The sequence below is a fragment of the Pinus tabuliformis genome, chromosome 6 (assembly GCF_031772625.1).
Source record: "Pinus tabuliformis cultivar Carrire ecotype Pingquan chromosome 6, CPIR1, whole genome shotgun sequence".
NCBI lineage: Eukaryota > Viridiplantae > Streptophyta > Pinopsida > Pinales > Pinaceae > Pinus > Pinus tabuliformis.
The window spans coordinates 164,530,999-164,554,515 of NC_142292.1; positions in this window are offsets into that span (position 1 = coordinate 164,530,999).

The window sequence follows — 23,517 nt, forward strand, 5'->3', positions numbered from 1 at the left end:
TGGACTACTCTAGTTGCTTTAATGATATATGTTGTTCAACTTACGCACTTGTGTATGAATTGATTCACATGCAATTATATGAATCTTGTTGTTAATGTGTTGCATATGTTGTCACCATCCATGTCGATTGCTCTATCGGACATCAGATAGACCTTTCACTTGATCCTTGCCATAACAGCCATCGCACTCGTCTTGGACTGATCTGTGAGTGTTGTACATGTCATATTACCTTGTATGATGTGACTGCCGCATCTGAGTGGACTGCTCCACCGGAATCTGTGCATGTCATTTATGTTGTGTGTTCCTAGCTGAGTTGGGATTGATCCCTTTGAACCTGGAACTAACCTTCATCTCCTTCCCCTTTCAAAGTGTTGGAACCTCTCATACCCCTTCCTTGACTCACTGGATCAGTCATACCCTTGCTGCTAACTGAGTTATTCTACTTACCTGTGTGCAACATTGCGGTCAAGGCATTACCTTATGACCCACTGCTGAGACTCCTACACCAAATGATCTGAGGTCTAATTGGTACTTCTTACCGGGGAGATCCCCTTGACATGTTGGCAGGTCCAACACTGTCAACAACCTAGAATAAAAAAGGAGGTAGTTGTTGTCATGCGGAAAGAGTCGATTTTGCGGACAAAACCGACCTCCCTAGAAGCTAAGGCTTTCTAGTGACAAACAAGACAAATAAACACTACCTTTCTCTAAACATGCATTTAGAATACAAGTAATCAGGTGATTATAACATACCTTTAGTCCAACGCTTTGTAGTAGTCCATCCTCGCTGATCCGGATGAGCTCCTCCTTCTCTTTGAAACCTGCATTCACTAACAAGCCAAAAGATTACATAGCACCTGATAAACTTATAAAATAACACATATTCATCATACAGACCAAGGAGTATATGAAACAAATCATGAATAACAATCGGTTGAGAAAAATGACTTTATTTGCATTAAGTGGAAACAAAAGAAACCATTACAACCTGAGCCTTGGTGTTGTGCAGGTCCCTCCTAGGGTCCAGCAAGAGTTTTCCTTTACTTTGATCAGCTCACCCACTTCCAAATAAGGCTAGGAAAGGATGGGAATCTCTCCTCTCAAGCTCTATAAGGGAGTCCTAATTCCAGCAGCATCTACCCTTAAGAATGTTCAGCTTTCAACCTCCCCTCCCTCTGGCCCAATGCCTGTATTTATAGTGATCTAGAGGAAGTTAATCAGGTCCACCATCAATGGGATAAGCCCCTCTTTGAATGGGATAGCTTCCCTCTTGATGGGATAAGTTCCTCTTTCATAGGGATACATGAACCATCTGGAGGCGCTCAATACATGTCAAACAAGCTTCTAGAATTCTCTAGAAATGACCACAAGTAAATTTTTTGGAGTGAAACTTGTGCCTTTTGACCTTTATAGGAGTACGCACCCTCCCCTTTACAGACAAAGCGTACAAGTACGCAGGTATTGTGAACTTGGGGTGCGTACATGCAGGTAAAGCTAAGAGAAACTGCGTACCCAGAGATATATAGATTTTTAAAGACTTTCTCTGTTTCTTGGAGTTTGACATGAAGAGCAGAGGTATGAGACTTGCCAAGGAGGATAGTATGACAGTTTATGGAGCCATACTAACTGCAAATATTCATGGTGACAAATTTTAGTGTAACAGATTGCCCCCTAAAGTGCAAAGCCTGTAGTAGATTAGGGTTTCATATCATCTAGGAAGGGTGAAGTACTTTATCATTTCAAGGATTATCTTGTGGAGAGCCCAGTCGAAACCTGCAAATATTCAACACAAAATACATGTATGAGATCATATCATCGCTGAGGTAGGCGTTCCCATACTCAGATCAAAAACTTTAACTAACAAACTAACTACTGCTCTGATACAGGAATGATTTCGCAGTACATCATAATCATAGACTTTTGTAGACACAGTATGGACGCAGCCATCTGTTTATAGTTAGTCTACTATACAATGAATACAAAACTCCTCGCAGCCTGGATGGTGGAAACTAGATCCAGGGTCTTCATTTCTACTTCCCGAAATGGTACGATTCTATCCATGCGAATAAATGAGTTGATGTCGAACATGGTAGAAACCACTTGATTACCAGTCGATGATGTAAACTGTTAACAAGTGTGAGAGAGACCACCAGTGATGTCAATGGTTCTCAAAGTACCCAGTACAATCCATGAGATGTGAATGAATGAGTTGATGTCGAACATTTCACGGAGTCCTTCGATCGAAAGTCAATGATGTAAACTGTCATCAAAGGTGAGAAACCTGCCATTGATGCATGCAGATTTCAAGGTACTGACGATTTCTAGGTCATCTTTCTAGATAATGTGCTGATGTCGATAGAAAGCGACCCGTTGCAGGCAAGCCCACAACACGAAATCATAGATCAAGTTGAAGAAATGCAGCTGTAAGGACTGACTCAGGGATGGTCGAGATGGCTGACGGGTATTTTGCAGATGAATGGTTTACTTGCAGTGACCTCTTGAACACATAACGACACAACAGATGGCTTGGTGACATTTGACCCAAAGTTAATACCCGGCTGAAGACTTTCAATGTGGTTTAATCAACTGTGAGGCAAAGGATTTCCCAACCCAGGTGAATGAAAAGTGTCGTGTTCAAGAGTGGTGATAAGGCTTCTTCTGAGACAAAGGATAACAAATAGGCTCATTTTTCTCTCTTTTCCCCCACCATTTCTGGCAAGTACCTCTTTATTTTTTACAAGCTTGAGGAGGATAACATATGCTTGATTATAAGCTCATCCTTCGGATGAGTCCAACTTAGTTTAGATTCGAACCCTAAGAAGGAGTGGTCTGTTCCTGTTTGTAATCGAACAGGTCCTTTACTGTGAAATTTTATCGAGTCCAGTATAGGAGAAACTCGGCGTTTTTCAATTTTAGAGAGTCTGAAAAAACTTAAGAAGACTCCAGGGTTGAACTTTTTCGTAAAGTTGTGTCTCCCAAGCCCAAAAAAGTATAAAATAATACTTGAGAGAACAACTTGATCTTGCGACCAAGGAGTACTTTCATGATTAGTGTCTTTGACCTGAAAAGTAAAAAGCAATCAAGGACACGTCGTTTTATTTCCGATATCGAATTTGAAACGACAAAAATCCAGCAATCTTTTCGTGTTTTTACGGTCAGAAAAGGGCTGTAAGAGGACCGTCTTTTAATTCCGTTTTAACGAGTGTAAAAGAAATGCTCGGCAATCTTTTCATGTTTTAGGAGTCAGAAAAGGGCTTAAAATATGACTCTGATGTTTTTGTTTGTGAAAAATGACATTTTCCCTGAAAATCCTTTTATCCTGCGCAAAAACCAACACATTACTCATACCTGTTTAAAGATAGATAAAAATACTTGAAAAATACCTTTTCATGGTGGAAAATAAACAAATTTGACATTCATTTACTCAAAAAACCTATAAAAAGGGCTTTTACCATTTCATTTTTACCATTTTACTGTTGAGGAGAGAAAAAGGGCTTTTGGCAAGAAACTTCCCGTGGACATTGCGGAGAATCCGACCGTCGAAACCGAACGCCGTCTCATCAGGTATTCTACAACATCCTCCCTTGCATTTCCATTCGTTTAGAATTTGTTTTTAAGCTTTAGTTTCATTTTTTGGAGGCCTTGGGGTTTCAAGGTCCCCTTTTCGGGGTACGCAGGTGCCCCATGGGTGACCTGCGTACCTCGACATTTTCTCAATTGGGAAAATGCTGGGCGTACGCAGCTTGCCTTAAGAGAACCTGCATACATACGCCCTGTCTCTAAAGGCGGGCTGCATACACCGCGGAAAGGATTTTGAAACTCCCATTTCTCCAAAATGAACCAAAAACTTTCAATTTTATGGACTCTAACAGATGTTTTATGGTGTGTAGATTGCCCACCATGCTTGATTGGCGTGAGAGAGAACACGAAGATGTTGATTTGGCTGCGATTAATCACCAACCTTCCATTGATGCTTTGAAGGCATGCGGTCTTTACAAATACTGGGCCATACCTGGCATGAGGGCCCAGGTGCGCTTTCTAGAGTGGCTGGTTGAAAGGTGGAACGTTCAGGATCAATGTTTCTACATTGGAGGGCACCAGCTCAAGATAGAGCCCTCAGATATTTACTTTCTCACTGGTTTGCCCAAGAGGGGCGAACAATTGACTCTGTCCGGGACTAGGCGGGGTGGCCAGTCCATTGCTAGTCTCCGACTAGAGTGGTGCAATAATCAAAACCAGGATAAGGGGATAGAAATCAAAAAGATATCCCGACCTGAACTTATGGTAATTTCCTTTACAGTTACCAGACTTTGCGGGGCTGCCGCCTTGCACATTGCCACTGGATCCCAGATGCGGATGGCGATTGATTGCTATCGGGGCACCATTTTCAACTGGTGCAATGCTGTGTTGGCCAACTTAAAGGGCCAACTGACTAGGACCAAAAACGGACAGCTGAAGACTTTTAGTTATGGGCCTTTAGTTGTGAGTTTTGCCCTAGAGAGGGTTCCGATGCTGATCCCACAGCAACTCACTGTTGAGGTTAGGCCTCCCCGAGAGCCTAAGTTGATGCGATGGGTTGTGGTGATGGCCCGCCATCCTGACGAGGGCATGGAGGTTGTTCGATTTAGACCGGAGTATTTTCACTGGTTAGAGAACCAGGTCTTCTCGATACAGGATTTTCCATATGCCGGAGTTGATTTTCGTGGAGATCTGGACATGATTCTTCCACCAGGAGAACAGTGGGACGACACAGGTACTTCATTTTCCAAAAGTTTTTAAATTATCTATTTTTTTTTTTTTATATCGTCTCAAAACTGATAGTGACAATTTTCAAAATGCAGATGTAGGCCCACAGCGTCCAGCAATCTCCGGCCTTTTGAGAGGAGACTACCAATTGCACCGGCACCGGCCCCACAGGATGCGGCCGCAGAGACCTTAGCTGAGTTGGAACAAGACCTAGAGCGTCTTACGGCAGACATACCAGAGACGACTATAGATGATATTCCTATCAGACTTCAGCGCTATGTGGTCGCAGTCCCAGGACCTTTTAGGAGGTTCTTGTGTAGGGTAGCCCGTGCAGTGGTGTCGTATAGAGAGCACCACCAGTGATTGGATGGTCACTTTTGTAGACACATGTGACATTTTGGTTTTTTGTACTTATCATTTTTGCCGATCATAAGGTGTTTTTCAACCTATGATCGAAGACGATGTATTTTTTGACACACTCTTATCTATATATATCACTATTACCGGCTTATCTTGTTAAACATGTGTGATGAAATGTTTTTAAATTTACATGTATGATTATCGCAAATGTCTGTCTAACATTCGAGAAGCAATTGCATCTGCTAATGTATTTAAAGACCTTGGAATATGCTGATATTCAATGTAATCAAATTCACGTTCCAAGAGGCGCACTCTCAAATATAACCTTAATAACACTGGATTTCTAATGGCATATACTCTATTAAGCTGTAATACAACGAGTTCAGAATCTAACCTCACTATTCCGAATCCCAAACGAAATAGATTCAGACAATAACTCAATCACTGCACTGTATTCTGCAATGTTGTTTGTTGTTTGACCGAGGCTCACCCCATGCATAGAAACTAACTCGTCAGAGGGCGAATAGATAACCCAAGCTACGGAAGAGATATTCCGTGTACTACGACAAGCACCATCAGCGAATCCAATGTACGTTTGGAGAGGCGTCGACATCTGCAATATCAAGAGTAAAACCAAGATAAGCCAGAATAATGACGAAAAACACACTCTCTAAGCTAAGCACACTATCTATACTAACAAACACACCAGCTAGAAAGAAAAATCTAACCTAACTAAATCTCCATACCCATCATTTAAGCATAATACCTCTTTAGGTAAAGTCCATTTCTGGGTTTACCCAAAGAGTCCCCATCAAAATCTACCAGCTCATAGGCCCCTTTTGCTAGCTTTCGCTTGACAATGTAGGGCCCATGCCACATAGGAACGAATTTTCCAGCACCTAATTTATCGTTAGCTTGATCATATAATAGCACTAGGTCTCCTTCCGAAAAATTTCGAGGGGTCACGTTGCGATCATACTGAGCTTTCATCCGTTTTGCGTGAGTCTCGATTGCCAATGCAGCGTCACGTTGAGTCTCATCTAATTAAGCGAAGTATAATAGACGCTTCTCCTCTTCGGAAGTAGCTGGAAGTAATTCGACAACCATTTGAAGTGACGGGATTTCGCATTCAATGTGCAGCACTGCTTCCAAACCATAAACTAGTTGGAAAGGAGTGAACCCTGTTGATGTTTTTACTGAGGTTCGGTATGCCCAAAGCGCGAAAAATAACATGTTGTGCCAATTCGACCGATGAATACCAATGATTCGTCGGATCATGATAACTAAAACTTTGTTGATGGACTCAACCAGACCGTTGGCTTGTGGATAATAAGGAGTTGAGCTATTGTGACGCAAACCAAGCTGGCCTGTAAGTTCTGTCATCATAACGTTTCGAAAATGGCGCCCATGGTCAGTGATTATCGCTTGTGGGACACCAAACCTAGAAATAATGTGATTGAATACGAAAATTGCAGTTGTCTTGTCGTCTGCCTCGAATGTAGGCATCGCCTCGGCCCACTTAGTAAAATAATCAACCGCAAGGATGATATACGCATGCCCCCTGGCCGAGTGAGGGTTACATGTAATAAAATCGATACCCCATTTGGCAAAAGGACCAACGGAAATTATAGGGTGGAGAGGAGCAGGTGGTGTGCACATCTTACGATCAAACACTTGACAGTTGTGGCATTTCCGGACCGTAATAATACAGTCTTTAAACAAGGACGGCCAGAAATAGCCAACGCGCAATATCTTTTGGGCTGTGGCATACCCAGACATATGACCGCCACATGCTCCAGAGTGACAGTCATTCAAAACCCTTTCAACTTCCTCATGAGTTAAGCAACGACGAAAAACCAAGTCCGCCCCACGGCGATAAAGAGTATCTCCAATAATTTTGTACTGTTGGGACTGGAATCGAATTTTCCGACGTTCCGACTTTGAAACTTCGGGCCAAAAGGATTGGGTCTGGAGATAGACAATTATATCTCCATACCACAGATCTAAAGTGCTGATGAGAAACAAAGATTCGTCCGCAATGGGTTCCTCTGCCACAGTTTCTGTGTCAGCACACGGGAAGTCACACATCAACTCTGCAAAAACTAAAGATTTCTTAGACTTAGACTTTTCAAATTCCAAGTCGAACTCCTACAGGATAAGGATCCATTTAGAGTACTTGCCCCCTAGCAATTGTTTAGTCAAAATGTAGATCATAGGGTTGCAATCCGAAATGACTGTAGTTTTACAGAGAAGAATGTAGTGATGAAAACGTTGGACAGCTTGAACGGCTACCAAGGCCAATTTCTCCACATGTGAATATTTGAGCTCAATGGGATTTAACGTTCGACTAAGGTAATAGATTACATGTTCCGTCCCGAATTCGTCTTCCTGGACTAAGACCATTCTAATGGTGGAATGAGTGGCGGCGAGGTACAAAAAGTAATACTGGTTGTAGTTGGGAGGATGCAGCAACGGTGCATGGGTTAACGCGTGCTTGAGCGCATCAAAAGATTTCTGAGCTATCTCATCCCAAGAGAATTGAGCGTTTTGTTTCAACAACCGGGTAAAACCCTTGGTAATCTCGGCGTAGTTAGGAATGAATTGGCGTAAAAAGTTTGCTTTCCCCTGCAAACTTTGGAGTTGGCGAAGACTCGAAGGAGGAGGCAATTTGATGATAGCTTCTACCTTCGAGGGATCGACGCGGATGCCGACTTTTGAAACTACAAATCCTAGCAATCGTGCCACTTCTATATAGAAGACACATTTGTGTGGGTTCAACCGTATACGATAATGCCTACACCTCATAAAAATTGCTCATAAATGGACAAGGTGATCAGCTCGATGTAAGGAGTGAGCGGGCAAATCATCGAGATACGGTTGCACAATGTGTTTGATGTCATGAAACGCATAAGACATCACCCTTTGAAAAGTGGCTCCAGCATTCTTAAGTCCAAAAGGTAATTTTCAGTAAGAAAATGTCCCCCATGGACAAATGAAAGCCGTTTTTGGTTGATCAGCAGGTAGAATATTGATTTGGTTGTAACCGGAAAAACCATCCATAAAGGAAAATATTTCACTGCCGGCACAATCATCAATTATTTGATCGATATAGGGTGTTGGATAGTTGTCCTTGGGACAAGCACGATTGATATCCCTATAGTCGATACATATTCTTATTGTTCCCTGTTTTTTGTTAACCGGAACAATATTTGATACCCAATCCGTTAACGGGATCGGATAAATGAAACCTGCTTTCAACAGCTTCTTAACTTCTGCTTTAATCGCAGCCGCTTTTTGTGGGTGAATCTGACGCAAACGTTGCCGGACGGGTTTAGCGTCCGGGTAAGTCTTGATCTCATGGACAACAATGGCAGGATCAATTCCTGGCATTTCCTCGTAAGGCCAGGCAAACACGTCGCGGAATTCTTGAAATAGGGCCTTGTATGTCTGAATTTCGTTATCTAAACACGAGGCACCTATATGAATGTGCTCAACAATTCTGGGCTTGACTGAAATGTCAATGGGAATAGTGCGAGAAATGTTTCCCAAATTCAGCTCTGAATCAGGATGTTTCATTGGACTCTGAGCTTCTTTGACATATTCTGCCGTAAATATTGATGAGAAATTGTTTTCAAAACGATCATCCTCAGGTAAAAACGAAGATCTATGATGGAGATCTTCCCATGGTAAATCGTCTACGCACAGGAATTCACAAAGTTGTTCGTCAGATGACACAACTTCGGGAAACGTTATTAACTCCGAGTTTGACGCGAAAAGGTATTCCTCACGGACCACATTCATTTGGTCGATTTTGGTTGAACTCGAGTCAGTAAAAGACTGCACGGCTTCATAGGCAATTTCATATGGACTCAAAGGCATTGCATCAGCAAATGAGTCTATCTTATATTCAGAAGGAACGATCCAAGGATCGTCATAAACAATGGTGTCTGAAGTAATCATATGAATAGATGCAAACGAAGACACGGCGTTGATTGGAGGAAAAGAAAAAGTTCCCAGTAAACCGGCATCTTTAACTAATCCTACGCCAACATCCTTGTAAGGGATAGTCGTTTTACCGACATGCTGGATACTCTCTGAAGAGGCTGGGTCAGATGAAAAGTAAGCCAGCTGGTCTATGGTTACGATCTTGCCATTATGTGGAAACTTTATTACTCTGAAGACCGATGAAACGACCGCTGTCATAGCGTAAGACCAACTTCGACCCAAGAGAAGGTTGTATTCTAGAGGGGCATCAACCACCTCCACATCTAGACTAACGGTTTTTCCTTCAACCCCTATAGGCAAATCCTGTAGAATGCCAAACGGATGGAACCCACGGCCATCAAAGGCCTTAAGAATTGTCGGGGATTGATTTAGTGAAGGAGAACCAAGCGATCTCCAACACTGTATCGACATAATACACGTGGAAGCTCCCTCATCAATTACAGTCCGATGAATAGGCTTGTTTTTTACTATCACTGGGATCTGGAAAGCCATCTGATGAGGCAAACGCGGTGTACTATTTTCTAGATCAAAGATTATTAGGTCCGGGTCCTGAACATCAACAGCTACTATAGCCGACAAAAGTAATTTTCGCTGTGTTGGGCATGATTGCAGCACTTCTAACGCCGACATTGCTGAGGGTGAAACAGCTAAATCCTCAACAATGTTGTAATTCTGGGCCGCTCTCGCATGTGGATTGAAAGCAGACCTTCGAAGTACACCCTTGGCGGGCGGTTTGATTACTAAGTCAGGATTAGGTTTCTCGATTTGTAGTGGATCGGAACCGGGAGCTGAGGTTGATGGATTTGAATGAGAAGATTCTGCTTCTTTCGATCCATCAACAGTACTTTTACTACCATAATCTTGTGATCGAGTCGCAATCCTTACATGAGACATCATCAATATGGGTTCTTCACTGGCACTCGAGGAAGAACCTATCATCTTACTCTCCTGCTTTGGAAATGGATCTTTGAAAACAGCAGGAGTTGGGGAACCCTTGACGATTTTCACAACCTCGGCCCGATGAGGGCAATCTCTTGTAAAATGGTCCTCTTCACAAATAAGACAAGGATATCGAGGTTTGCGCTTTTCGTCATTGGTTTCCGACTTTTCTGTTTTCTCCTTTGGAGTCTTGCCTGCTTTACTCTTCTTCTTACCTTTCTTCTTCCCACCGTTTTTTGATTTAGCCGTAGATGACACTACTGCGTGGATATCAGCGGAAACTTCAGGAGAAGATTCTCCTATCGGGGAATCTGGTAAGGTTATAATGGGCGAAGAATTCTTTGAAGACTTCTTCTTGCTTTTAGTATTCACCGTACCAATCATGCCATTAGCAGCATGAGATCCCGAAGGAGCTGCAGCGATTTGATTTGACTTTGGAAGATCTGGGATCTTTTCGTGTAACGTACCTGACTGAGTGTAAACTAAGTCAAGGTACTACGCTTGAGCAATCACTTTCTCCTCAGTAACTACTTCGGCCTTAGCTACGTCTTCAGTAATCTTCGGTAACAATGATTTAACAAACCATTCAGCTAAGATTTGGTCCGGGATAAAAACTTTCACTAATCGCCTTCGACGTCTCCATTCATGTATATGATCGGAAATATAAGTGGACGTTGACTGTTTTAATGAAGTTAGTAGCTCCGTGCCATTATCATATCTGACCGGAAACTAAAAATGAGTTAGGAACGAGGTAGCTAACTGACTAAAATTATAAAAAGAGGCCCGTGGTAACTCAATGTACCACTTGGCTGCGAGACCAATGAGCGTACGCTGGAAAAGACGTAAGCGGATCGAATCATCCGAGATGGAATTTGAAGCACACCAGAGGTGGTAAGTCATCACATGATTTGACGGATCCTCTCCAGACTTACCTTCGAACTTGGGTATGTCACTAGGTAACTTATTTGGCATTAGCGGCCAAAACGGAAGATGATTTATTGGATCGTTCGTTAGGCGCGACAAGTCCGGTAAATCCAAAGTTGCGATAAACGGTAATTTCCGATTAGGATCCCTAAAACTCTGGGTCACAAGACCAGTCCCAGGAGGAGGATATCCAGGATAACTTGGAATAGGAATCGCATTTGGGATATTGTATCCTCCTGGAAAACCAGGATTAACCGGACCATACTGGGGTTGCTGAGGTTGTTGATAAGTGTACCCAGGATACGGTTGATACTGGTAAACTGGCTGTTGGACAGCAGGCCCGTATTGGTACTGTCCCTGGTACGGTTGATAAATGAATTGTGGTTGACTAGTGACAACCGTACTTAAACCAGGCTGTCCTACAGGCATCTGAACCGTAGTTTGAATCGTAGATCCAGACAATGGTAAAGATGTCTGAGGAGTAGTTGCAGAGACAGTAGATACCGGAGCTGTCGATACTCCAGAAGTAAGTGTGGTGGAAGGAACAGATGTTGCGGTAGTTGCAGCAGTCGTTTGAGATGGAGTACTAGGTGCAATGGGCGACTGAATAACTACCGAAGGTACAGAAGTTTGAACATTAGACTGGACAGGTTGCTGGGGTGAACCAAAAACTAAGGGTTGTCCAGCTTGAGATGACAACTGTACACTTGGCTGCAATACCTATTGAACTTGTGATGGATCCCGCACTATGTTCATTCCGGGGTATTGACCCATAACAGGTTGAGGATATTGAGATCCATAACCGGATTGAGGGTAGGATTGATAATTGAAAGGTACAGTTCCCGTACTTTGAACATAAGATTGACCTTGGGGTGGTTGATAACCTTGATTCGAGTACTGACCTTGAGGTAGATACCCTTGAGGTAAGTACTGATACTGGGGTTGACCTTGAGCTATAAATTGATACTGAGGTTGACCTTGGGGTACATATTGAGGCTGGGGTTGACCTTGAGGAATGTATTGTACTATGGGTACATACTGTCCTTGAGGTTGCCCCCCAGACGCAATTTGTTTACCTTGAGGTTGCCCCACAGGCGTTAATTGAGGCTGCCCCCCAGGCGGTAACTGGCCACCTTGAGGTTGAGAACCGGGAACTGAACCTGACATCATGTAAATGTCTCCTACACCCAATGGTTTATTACCATTGTTTCCAGCTAATAACCCATGTTTAATGGGTTGAGGAGATGCTCCCGCAAAAGTACCAGAAAGTGACTGATACCCAGAGGGAACAGAAGGACTGCTGTACAAGAAAGATTCAGGAGATTGAGTGAACATGGACAACTGACTAGACATATTTACAGGAGTATAAATACCTCCAGGAGGATAAGGAGTACGAGGTGGAGAAAAACTTAAACCTGAGTTGTCCAAATAATTGGTTAGCGAAAGATACCAAGTAGTGCTTCTAGGAGGACTGTAAAAGATGGATTCACGCTCCCTTAGATCAATAGTAGGTTGATCTTCAAGGATAGAGACACCAAATTCTTCTTCTGGAGCAAGTTCTTCAATAGCTATTAAACCATCAGGAAGATTTTCGGTGATACTCTTTCTACCCTAGGTGAATCAGGAGCACTAGAAGTTGGAGTAATAGGTTCAGATATTTCAGGTTCTTCGCCTATATCACTAGTAGATGAAAAACTACCAGCAAGCTCGAAAACTGCAACAACTTCGGGATTATAACCTGTTTCTAGACCTTGGTAATCTAGATGGATTACCAATGACGACTCTCCTTCTTCAGGTGAACCTACTTTACTGCCACTAGGAGTTACAAGGACTTTCAAACCTTCGTAATGACCCGGGACGTCTTCAGGAGGTTCGCCCCGAAGTCTACAGGACTTCCTCAACAAATCGGCCACGGTAACAATCTCAGGAGACTTGCCCCGAAGTCTACGGGACTGTCTCGGTAATTCAGCCACAGCTAAAAACTTTTAACTACTGCACACGCAAACAAAGTAAAATCTCAAAGCACCACCTAAAGTCTCTAAAGAACCAAACAAATTCGAATCACATTCCTAAAGAATCTAGGGCGTCAAAACATACACAAACAGTAGCCTTCCGGACCGAAAACACTAGTTGGTGATGAAGCCCAACATCGCCGAATTCAGTACAGAAGTGGTGGGTGGAACAGTTACCCCGGCAACCTGCTTAATGAATAGACCGGCACAAGTTCCTCCACTTTAACCGTCTCGAGTGAAGTGAACCCCCCAGAAAATCCAAGTGAGTCTAGCCGACGTCTGCTCCAGGTACAGTGGGATCTTTCCTCCACCGTCACCTCGGTAGAATCCTAAAGATAATGGTCACTAAGGTTACCAACAGCAACAAATATACCTGGGGGAACAGTCTATGACCCGATAGCACGCAAGGGCAGAGTAACAAGCTCAATCCCCTTGCGGCTCCTTGACAATAATCCAAGGTTTACCGACAAGTGACCCCAGGCTCCTCGACAATAATCCGAGGTTTACCGTTTGTAGTACGTGCGTATTTGGCATCTTTCCCAATGAAGGAGGATTGATCCCCTCACTGGTTCGGACACGGTCTCGTGCTTCTCCTTTAAGAGGAGCTTTCCCAGAGTTCAAATGAAACAGTTGGATTTATCCTACCACAAGATGAGCTACTTGTTTGGTTTTACTGTCTTGGAGAGTTAATTACTCTCCTACTCCAAGACACTAGCCTGATCTATATTGGTGTTTCAGAGCCCTAGTAAATAAAAAGTTACTAAATTGATTTTACTTTAAGCGTTAATTTTTATGGCTTTTCTTTAGGACAAAAGGTAGTGGAGATGAAACTGATGGTGTGTAGACTCGACTGAAATCCACTAAAAAGATGCACTTAGGATGATTTATACTAATTTTCTTTTTCAATGAATTCCCTAGCTAAGAGAGTTGGAGAATGCAAAATGGATATAAAAACAACTTTCTTGGCAATGAAAATCAAAGAAACAAACTCTTTATCTTTTCCAAAACATACAACACATGACCACTAGTTAATTCACAAAAATTCATTTTCTTTTCAAAGACTCAAATGCTACCAAAGCAAACTTTTCTTCAAAAGAGTTTTTTTTTGTATTTTTCCCTATATTAGCAAAGCATGTAAAACTTACTTTAACAGAAATCAAAGTTAAAAAAAATCTATGGCAATCAAATCAACTCAATTTCACTCAAAAGCAAATCTAAGAGAAATTCACCTAAAAGTAAATCTAATGAGGCAAAAGCCTACCAAGTATGATTCCAGGATGTTTTACTCAGTCAAAATTTAACTAAGGACTAGTTAATGCAGAATAAAAAACCAGTCAAAAACAAAAATCAAAATCTTTTGTTCTTTTTCTTAAGAATAAAATTCAAAGTTCAATCAACAAACTTTTTCGAGATTCGGCAAAGAGACAACACAAAGGTAGGTTTCTCACAAGGGTGATTCTATGAAAGGTCCGACTCCTAATAAGACTGAAAAGACCAGGGAGATCCAAGGTTTTACAACTTCTAAAGCCAAAGTCACTACAGGACCAGTGCAAAAATCAAACCCTAGGGAAAAATCTCTATGAATTTCACTAAAACTCTTGACACTGATGAAACAAGCTTAGGTGAAGATTTATGGGAGGTAACCAGTGGATCTGGGCAGAAAAAACAAATTAAAAACAAAATCTAAAAGGCAAAATAAGAGAAAATTGAAATTTTCTCAATTTTGACAGGGTACGCAGGCAACCTGTTTGCACAGGTGTGTGTACGCTCTGTGCACAAAGCTGCAGTGCATCCAGGTACGCACTGTGCTTAACTCAGAGGCTGCGTACTTCTAGCAAAAGTAAGAAAAACTAAAATCTAACTTAGCCCTAAGCAATTCCACCCAAATACACAGTCAAACAGCCAAAAACCAGAAAACAAACGACTTTTCTCAGATCAAAGTTTCACACAAAGGAAAAATCATTCACATCAATGGAGTTCCCCAGTGGAGTCGCCATTTTGTCATGCGGAAAGAGTCGATTTTGCAGACAAAACCGACCTCCCTAGAAGCTAAGGCTTTCTAGTGACAAACAAGACAAATAAACGCTACCTTTCTCTAAACATGCATTTAGAATACAAGTAATCTGGTGATTATAACAAACCTTTAGTCCAACGCTTTGTAGTAGTCCAGCCTTGCTGATCCGGATGAGCTCCTCCTTCTCTTTGAAGCCTGCATTCACTAACAAGCCAAAATATTACATAGCACCTAATAAACTTATAAAATAACACATATTCATCATACAGACCAAGGAGTATATGAAACAAATCATGAATAACAATCTGTTGAGAAAAATGAGTTTATTTGCATTAAGTGGAAACAAAAGAAACCATTACAACCTGAGCCTTGGTGTTGTGCAGGTCCCTCCTAGGGTCCAGCAAGAGTTTTCTTTTACTTTGATCAGCTCACCCACTTCCAAATAAGGCTAGGAAAGGATGGGAATCTCTCCTCTCAAGCTCTATAAGGGAGTCCTAATTCCAGCAGCATCTACCCTTAGGAATGTTCAGCTTTCAACCTCCCCTCCCTCTGGCCCAATGCCTGTATTTATAGTGCTCTAGAGGAAGTTAATCAGGTCCACCATCAATGGGATAAGCCCCTCTTTGAATGGGATAGCTCCCCTCTTGATGGGATAAGTTCCTCTTTCATAGGGATACATGAACCATCTGGAGGCGCTCAATACACGTCAAACAAGCTTCTAGAATGCTCTAGAAATGACCACAAGTAACTTTTTTGGAGTGAAACTTGCGCCTTTTGACCTTTACAGGAGTACGCACCCTCCCCTTTACAGACAGAGCGTACAAGTACGCAGGTATTGTGAACTTGGGGTGCGTACACGCAGGTAAGGCTAAGAGAAACTGCGTACCCAGAGATATATAGATTTTTAAAGACTTTCTCTCTTTCTTGGAGTTTGACATGAAGAGCAGAGGTATGAGACTTGCCAAGGAGGATAGTATGACAGTTGATGGAGCCATACTAACTGTAAATAGTCATGGTGACAAATTTTAGTGTAACAGTTGTGTACTTAGAGAAATGCGAGGAGTGTCAAAAGGTAAAGGTAGAACATCAACATCCTACAAGTTTTCTAAATCATTTTCTTATACCAAAATGGAAGTGGGAAATAATTTGACTAGATTTGATCACCAGATTACCTAGGACTAAAAGACATAATGACTCAATCATAGTTGTAGTAGATATATTGAAAAAATTTGGTTATTTTATACTTGTGCAATCAACTTACAATGTTGTTCTTGTGGTAGAATTTTTTTAATACTGCATACCATCCAAAAAAAAATAGACATACTGAAAGGATCAATTAGATCCTTGAAGACATGCTACACATGTATGTCATGGATCAACCCACGAAGTGGGAAGTGTAATTGCATTTAGTTGAGTTTTTCTATAGCAATAGTTATGAGACATCCCTCCCTTCAAAGTTCTATATGGAATAAAATGTGTCATACTCCCTTGAGTTGGACTTAGCCTGAAGATAGGCTTGTTCTAGGACCAAACCTATTGTAGGAAACATAACAGATTGTAAAGAAAGTAAAACATAACCTAAAAGTAGCTTAGGACAGGAAGAAGAGTTGTGCACATTTAGAAAGTACACACAAAGAATTTCAAGTAGAGGAACATGTATACATTAAAGTTATACCAAATAAAATTAACTTGAAACTAGGAATTTGTGCTAAGTTAGCACCTTAATTTTGTGGACCATTTGAAATACTAGCAAGAGTAGGGCCAATGGCCTACTAGCTAGCATTACTATCTCACATTAAGGTACACAATGTATTTCCTGTATCTCTTTTGAAAAAGAATATTCATGACCCAAATCATGTTATTGATTGGAATGTTGTACATGTCAAACTGGAAGGAAAAATCTAGGTCAAGCCTCTACAAATATAAGACCGAAAGGAAACTATACTCTAGAATCAAGCCATAACTGAGGTTAAAGTGCAATGGAAGCACTTTGGGCTTGAGGATGCCATTTGTGGAAGTCATTATTGTAAAATAATATTTTTTGGATAAATTTGTGTTGATCTTTATTTATGATATTTCGATTTACTCAAATACACCAAAGGAACATGAACAAAAAATTAAAATAGTGTTGCAAACACTTAGGGAACAACAAATTTATTCTAAGTTTAGTAAGTGTGAGTTATACGAGGATAAAATATAGTACATGGGACATGTAATTTCTAAATATGGAATAGTTGTGAATCTTGAAAAAGTTAAATCCATTCTAAACTCATTGATTCCCAAGGATGTGGAAGATGTTATATCATTTATGGGTGTTACGAGGTATTATCATAGATTCATCAAGGGATTCTCTAAATTGTGTCATCCCATAACTTCCTTATAGAAGAAGAGGGTTAAATTTCAATGGACATAAAAATTTCACGACAGTTTTGAATAGTTAAAGCATCTTCTCACTCTTGCACATGTGATTAATATAGTTGATCCTAAAAAAAATTCATAGTTTGTACTAATGCTTGTTTAGAAGGCCTAGGAAGAGTATTAATGTAGGAAAATCATGTGTTATCCTACAAGTCCATACACTTAAAAGACCACGAAAATAATTATGTTATATGAAGTGGAATTTTCTACATTCATACATGCACTACAAATGTGGCATCATTATTTAATTGTTTGTTGACATTATAATTTTCATGATTGTATCTAGCTAGTGTTGGCACTAATTTCGTGGTTGTGACTATCTTGTGTTGGAATTGATGTCAATCTTGTGACCATCTACATGATGGATTTATGTCAATCTTGTGATGGCTTGTTATACTCTAGATGATGCATTGATGTCAACATGGTTATGACCTATTGCAGGGTTTTCTTAGCTAGTGTAGGAACTGAAGGTGGAGTAGAGATGTGTTGGTGGCAGTTGGATGATGCTACTACAGATTTTGGATGTAGTTGGACATGCTGATGATGTTGCTACAACTGTTATAGGTGTTGATCCATGTTCATGATTGTGGCAGACTAGGTCTTCATGTAGGTATTCATGTTCAGACTTATGATGATGTTTGGCCTCATGATGATGTTGTTAAGATGCTACAAACTTGTTCAGAGGTGTTGTACGTTGTCTAGGAGTCTAAGGAGAGTAAATGACTTGTTGGCACTCATTTCAACCCTTGTCTTGTTGGATTCTAGGTCAACTTGGTAGTGGAAATTGGTTGTGATGTTTAGCATATTTGCAGAGGTGTCAAGAGCTTGGAAAAGGTTTGGAGGTGTGTAAAGGTGTTGATAAAGGCATGCAAGCAGCTAGTATAATTTTTTAGTAGAGGATCCCTTATTTTCTATTATCCTTTGCCCTAGCCATTGGTAGAGAGTTCCAGGGTGTGACTAAAATTATTTAGCTGAGATTGTACAATGTCAAGGATGTATTTGTAAACTTTTCAACTAGATTTTCTTATGTTGTCCCTGTGCCTAAGGCCCAAAATGAAAATTGCTTCGCATTCCTCACACACATCAGGAGGATTTTGACTTGGTGATTCTTAGAAGCTTCGAAATTAAGTAGATAAGTTAGAAAATGGTTGAAAACGTCCTCCAATGGGTTTGAGTTCCCTTAATGCATAAGTAATGATGGTTATGAATGGATTTGATAAAATTTTTGCACCAATGAGCTCAATCTAAAAGTGAATTTTTCCCAACAAATTATATACACTTCATTATGGATATGAGAAATGGTTGGTTGATGTGATAGAGAGTGTGAGAGGATTTGTTGAAGGGAAGAATGATCCAACCATATTGGTGAGAAAAGATACTTCAATTCATGAGTGTAGATTGTTGGACACCTAATCCTCTAAGGGTTAGTGTGGAAGATGAATAGACAAACGAAGTCCAAGAGACCTTGGGCTGTAGAACCCAACGGTCAAACCATGTCCTATAAATGTATATCATTTGTTAATAAAAAATGTAGTCTCATGTTTTATCTTTCATAATATCTTGCTGCCATGTGTGTGTTTAACATGGTATCAAAGCGGGTACCTTCCTAACCTGCTCAATCTCATATTTGAGCCACTTGTTCTGTGGCCTCTCTATGCATATTTGGAAGAGCGTTTCTGAGCAAGCGAGCATCTTGAACTAAGCTTTGTGATTTCTCCAGTTGACTGGTGAATAACATAACTCTCATGCTGTGTGCATACTATGCTGAACGCTGCACTATTTGAACGTTGCACTGTCCTGTTGATCTGACATTCTGGATGCTTTGTCATCTATTTTTGAGTTGGGCTCTCTCCATACAATCTACCCCAAAAAACGTTACATTTACCTGAGATCGAATCTTGACAGTTATTAATCATTCACCTGTTGCTGCACCTTATTATAGCCTGCCTTCTACAGTGTCCTTCCTGCAAAAACGTTACATTTACCTGAGAGCGAATCCTGACAGCTATTAATCCTTCACCTGTCGCTGCACCTTATTATAGCCTGATATAACGTTCCTATGCGCCATCCATGGCAAGTGGAAATGGCTCTACGCCATCCCTGTTAGGTACATGTAGCTCTTAGATTTGTTGTGGTGCGTCTCGCTGCCTTTATGCTTAGTCTGACTTGCCATATTTTGTCATTGTTTACCTTCTCGGAAGTGTTTCATTTGCTCACCAAACCTGTGTACATATATACTCGTAGTACTCAAAAACTTCACCTGCATTCGTTCATATGCTGACAACATTTCATAGCTCAGTTGGTGCATTGGAATTAGCGTTGGTTTTGAGCTTTGAATGTATTATGTTGAGCATGTCTTGTGAGTTATTCTCTACCCAATCTGCGTGAGGCCCATCTATGAGCACAACTGCATGTGAAAGGAAAACAACCTCATTAGCATGCTTAGTTGCATGTGAGAGGAAAGTTGCGACGACAGCGAAGGAAAATAACACTGTGGAGGGAATGCATGGCATCCTTTCAGTGCATCATGGTGGTCTGAAAGAGGACAGAGGGGAGCGTTTTCCTGTAGTTGATGAGAGGTGGTGGAGATCATATGATATCTTGGTTTGGCTTTCAAGTTCAACATCAAAATCAACGGTTACAAGTCTATGCGGGGTGCTGATTGATGGTCTTCTTCAATGAACGATGGCTATAACGTGATGGTATATGATGCTACACTAATGCTATACACTGCTCATAAATGCTTTTGAAGGATTAGTACTCCTCTTTGTTCTCTATTTGCAGAAGCGTAACCTGTGTTTGGGCAAACATGTTTTTCCCAAGTTATGTATAACTAAAATTGCCAAAAAAAGTTATCTGTTACTAAGACATCTAATATCTATTCTCTGAAGCATAGAATTGTTTATAATTTGGCAGGATTTATACGGCTTTTGAGTAAGGGTTTTAAATTTGGCGGATTTTGAAAGAGATATCAATGGATCTGAATTTCAAAGGTCACACATCCAAATCACAGAAGGACATATTGCTCTCTGTAAAGAGTTGAAATACATAAAAATGAATGTGTTCAGGTTATTAGGGGACATGACCGATTTGCTTAGCATTATGGTCTTGCTCCTCAAGATAAATTCTATGAAATCATGTGCTGAGACGTGATTCTTGGGTATGTGCGGGTGTGCAGTAGAAGCAGCTACTAACTACAAAAACATTGTCATTTCCATTGCTCCATAGACACTGAAGCACAGAGGGAAGAGCAGTCGCCATCTTGGGGTTGACCCCTATTTACAGAATAGAGAATTGAGAAAATGTGGTGAGTTGGCATGTGAAATGTGGTGTACTTTTCTTCTTGGTATATCAATGCTAGTATTGGCCCTCGCCCAGGACATTGCTGCTCTCATTCCCGAGGTAAATGGAATGAAAGGGAGGAGACGGGAAAAATGAAGATCCCTTTTGTTATGCTCTTAACCTGCAAAATGATACCCAAATACAGAATATGCGAAGAAAAGATACCCAGAACACAGAATAGCAATGATTTTATTATTCAGAGAGTAATGTTCACTTGCCTGTTCGAGGGGGCAACCTCCAATAGAGCAGAGCTCGAATACAAAATAAGACAAAATGCTCCTCGCAGGGAGTCTCTATCCTTTATATATGACTCATACATGCAATACCACGGGCCAAGACCGTGGGTTTTATTAATACCATCTATCTAATACTACGGACCATTTGCAACTAACTGTGGTCCCGTCATTAATTGCGGGTTAACCACTTACAAATATTAATATGGGCTTTATTGACTCTTGACTATGACGTGATCCCATGACATAAATAAGGGGGTTAGGGTGGGACCCTAACATGTCCTCCCCCTTAAGACTAGCCTTGTACTCAAGGCTAAAGCTGCGGAAACTACTGAAGAATAGTGGCTGGTTCCCAAGTTGCATCTTCCGGAGAGGTGTCTTTCCATTTGACGAGGACTTCCTTAATCATGCGGCCGCGCAGGTGCTTGTCTCGTGTGTCGAGAACCTGTTCGGGTTGAAGCCATATTGACCCTTCTTCGTCCAATTCAGGTAGACTGGTTTGAACTCGGCAATTGTTCCCAATCACTTTCTTGAGGCACGATACATGGAAAACTGGATGGATTTTTTCCGTAGGTGGCAAAGCCAACTTGTAAGCCACTTCTCCAATGCGCTGAAGTACTTGGTATGGTCCGTAGAATTTTGGAGAGAGCTTTTGACAACCCTTGTCTTTGAGTGATGTTTGCTTATATGGTTGCAGCCTCAAAAAGACCTGATCCCCTTCTTGAAATTGGCGCTCTGAGCGATGCTGGTCGACCTGTTGCTTCATGCGGTTCTGAGCTTGATGAAGATTCTCTCTAAGATGGGTGAGCATGGTTGCACGGTGTTGTAGGAGTTGATCCACTGCTTGTACTTTGGAGCACCCCTTGAGATAAGAAGTAGGGGAAGGCAGAAGTTGACCATATACTGCTTCATAGGGAGTCATTTTGATGGTGGCATGATAGTTGGTGTTATACCACCATTCAGCCAGAGGTAACCACTGTACCCAAAGGTGTTTCTTTTCTGAAGTGAAACACCTAAGGTAGGTTTCTAGACATTTGTTGATGGCTTCGGTTTGACCATCTGTTTGTGGATGATATGAAGTACTGAGTTTGAGTTGAGTGCCTTGTATTCTGAAGAGTTCCTGCCAAAAATTACTGGTGAAGATCGGGTTGCGGTCGGACACAATAGAAGTGGGCATGCCATGCAATTTGAAGATCTGATCCATGAAATATTGAGCAACCAAAGTTGGTGTAAACGGGTGGGGTAGGGCACAGAAATGAGCATACTTCGACAGTCGGTCCACAACCACCATTATGACTGATTTGTTCCCTGACTTTGGAAGACCTGTAATGAAATCCATAGAAACCTCCATCCAAATTGATGCCGGAATGGGCAATGGTTGTAATGTACCTGGTGTATTGACGGTTTCCCCTTTGTGGCGTTGACAGACCTCACATTCTTCTACGAAGGTAAGGATGTTCTTTTTCATGCCTGTCCAAAAAAATGATCTTCCGGTGCGAGCATACGTCTTCTGAAAGCCCGAATGTCCTGCAATGGAAGATGAGTGCAATTCTGCCAAAATGCGACTTTTGAGGGTGGATGTTGGTGAGATTACGACTCTGTCCTTGTAGCAAAGAATATCATTCTACCACGAGTAGTCCTTGGTGGAATTAGGATCTACCTGCAATGGAGAAATGAGTTGGGAGAACCCGGGTGTGAAAACCATTCCCTGCGAGCCTCTTCAATCTAGTCTGGAATGGGGAGGGAAATTGCGAGCAGAGTACTTTCCTCCTCAAATTGGCGAGATAATGCATCTGCTACACTATTGTCTTTCCCTTTCTTGTTAATGATCTCATAATCATATCCCAGCATTTTGGCTAACCATTTATTTTGTTGTGGGGAGGATAGGCATTGCTCCAAAAAATATTTAAGACTGTGATGATCTGTGCGGATTTGGAAACGTCGCCCCAATAAGTAAGGTCGCCAGGTCTCGACTGCATGTAAGATGGCCATCATTTCCTTCTCGTAGGTAGATTGGCCCAGATTCCTCCCACTGAGTTGTTGGCTTGTGAAGGCCAACGGTTTCCCTTCCTACATTAAGACCGCCCCAATACCTGTACCCGAAGCATCACATTCAATGACAAAGGATTTGGTGAAGTCAGGTAGTGCTAAGACTGGAGTGGAACACATGGCGTTTTTTAGAGCTGTAAATGCCTGTTGTGCTTCCTCGTTCCATAAGAAGGAATTTTTCTTTAGGAGTTGAGTGAGGGGTTTCGCTATGCGGCCATAGTTGCAGACAAATTTACGATAATAGCCCGTGAGACCCAAAAATCCTCTCAAGCTCTTCAAGGTCTTAGGTTGAGGCCATTCTTGCATTGCCTGGATCTTTTTGGCGTCCACCTTGACACCTTCACGCCCCACAATGTGGCCAAAATACTCAACTTCTTCCATGCCAAACGAACACTTGGACATCTTGACAAATAATTTATGCTTGCGGAGTAGCTGCAAGAGTAGATCTACACGCTGAAGATGTGCAACCCAAGTG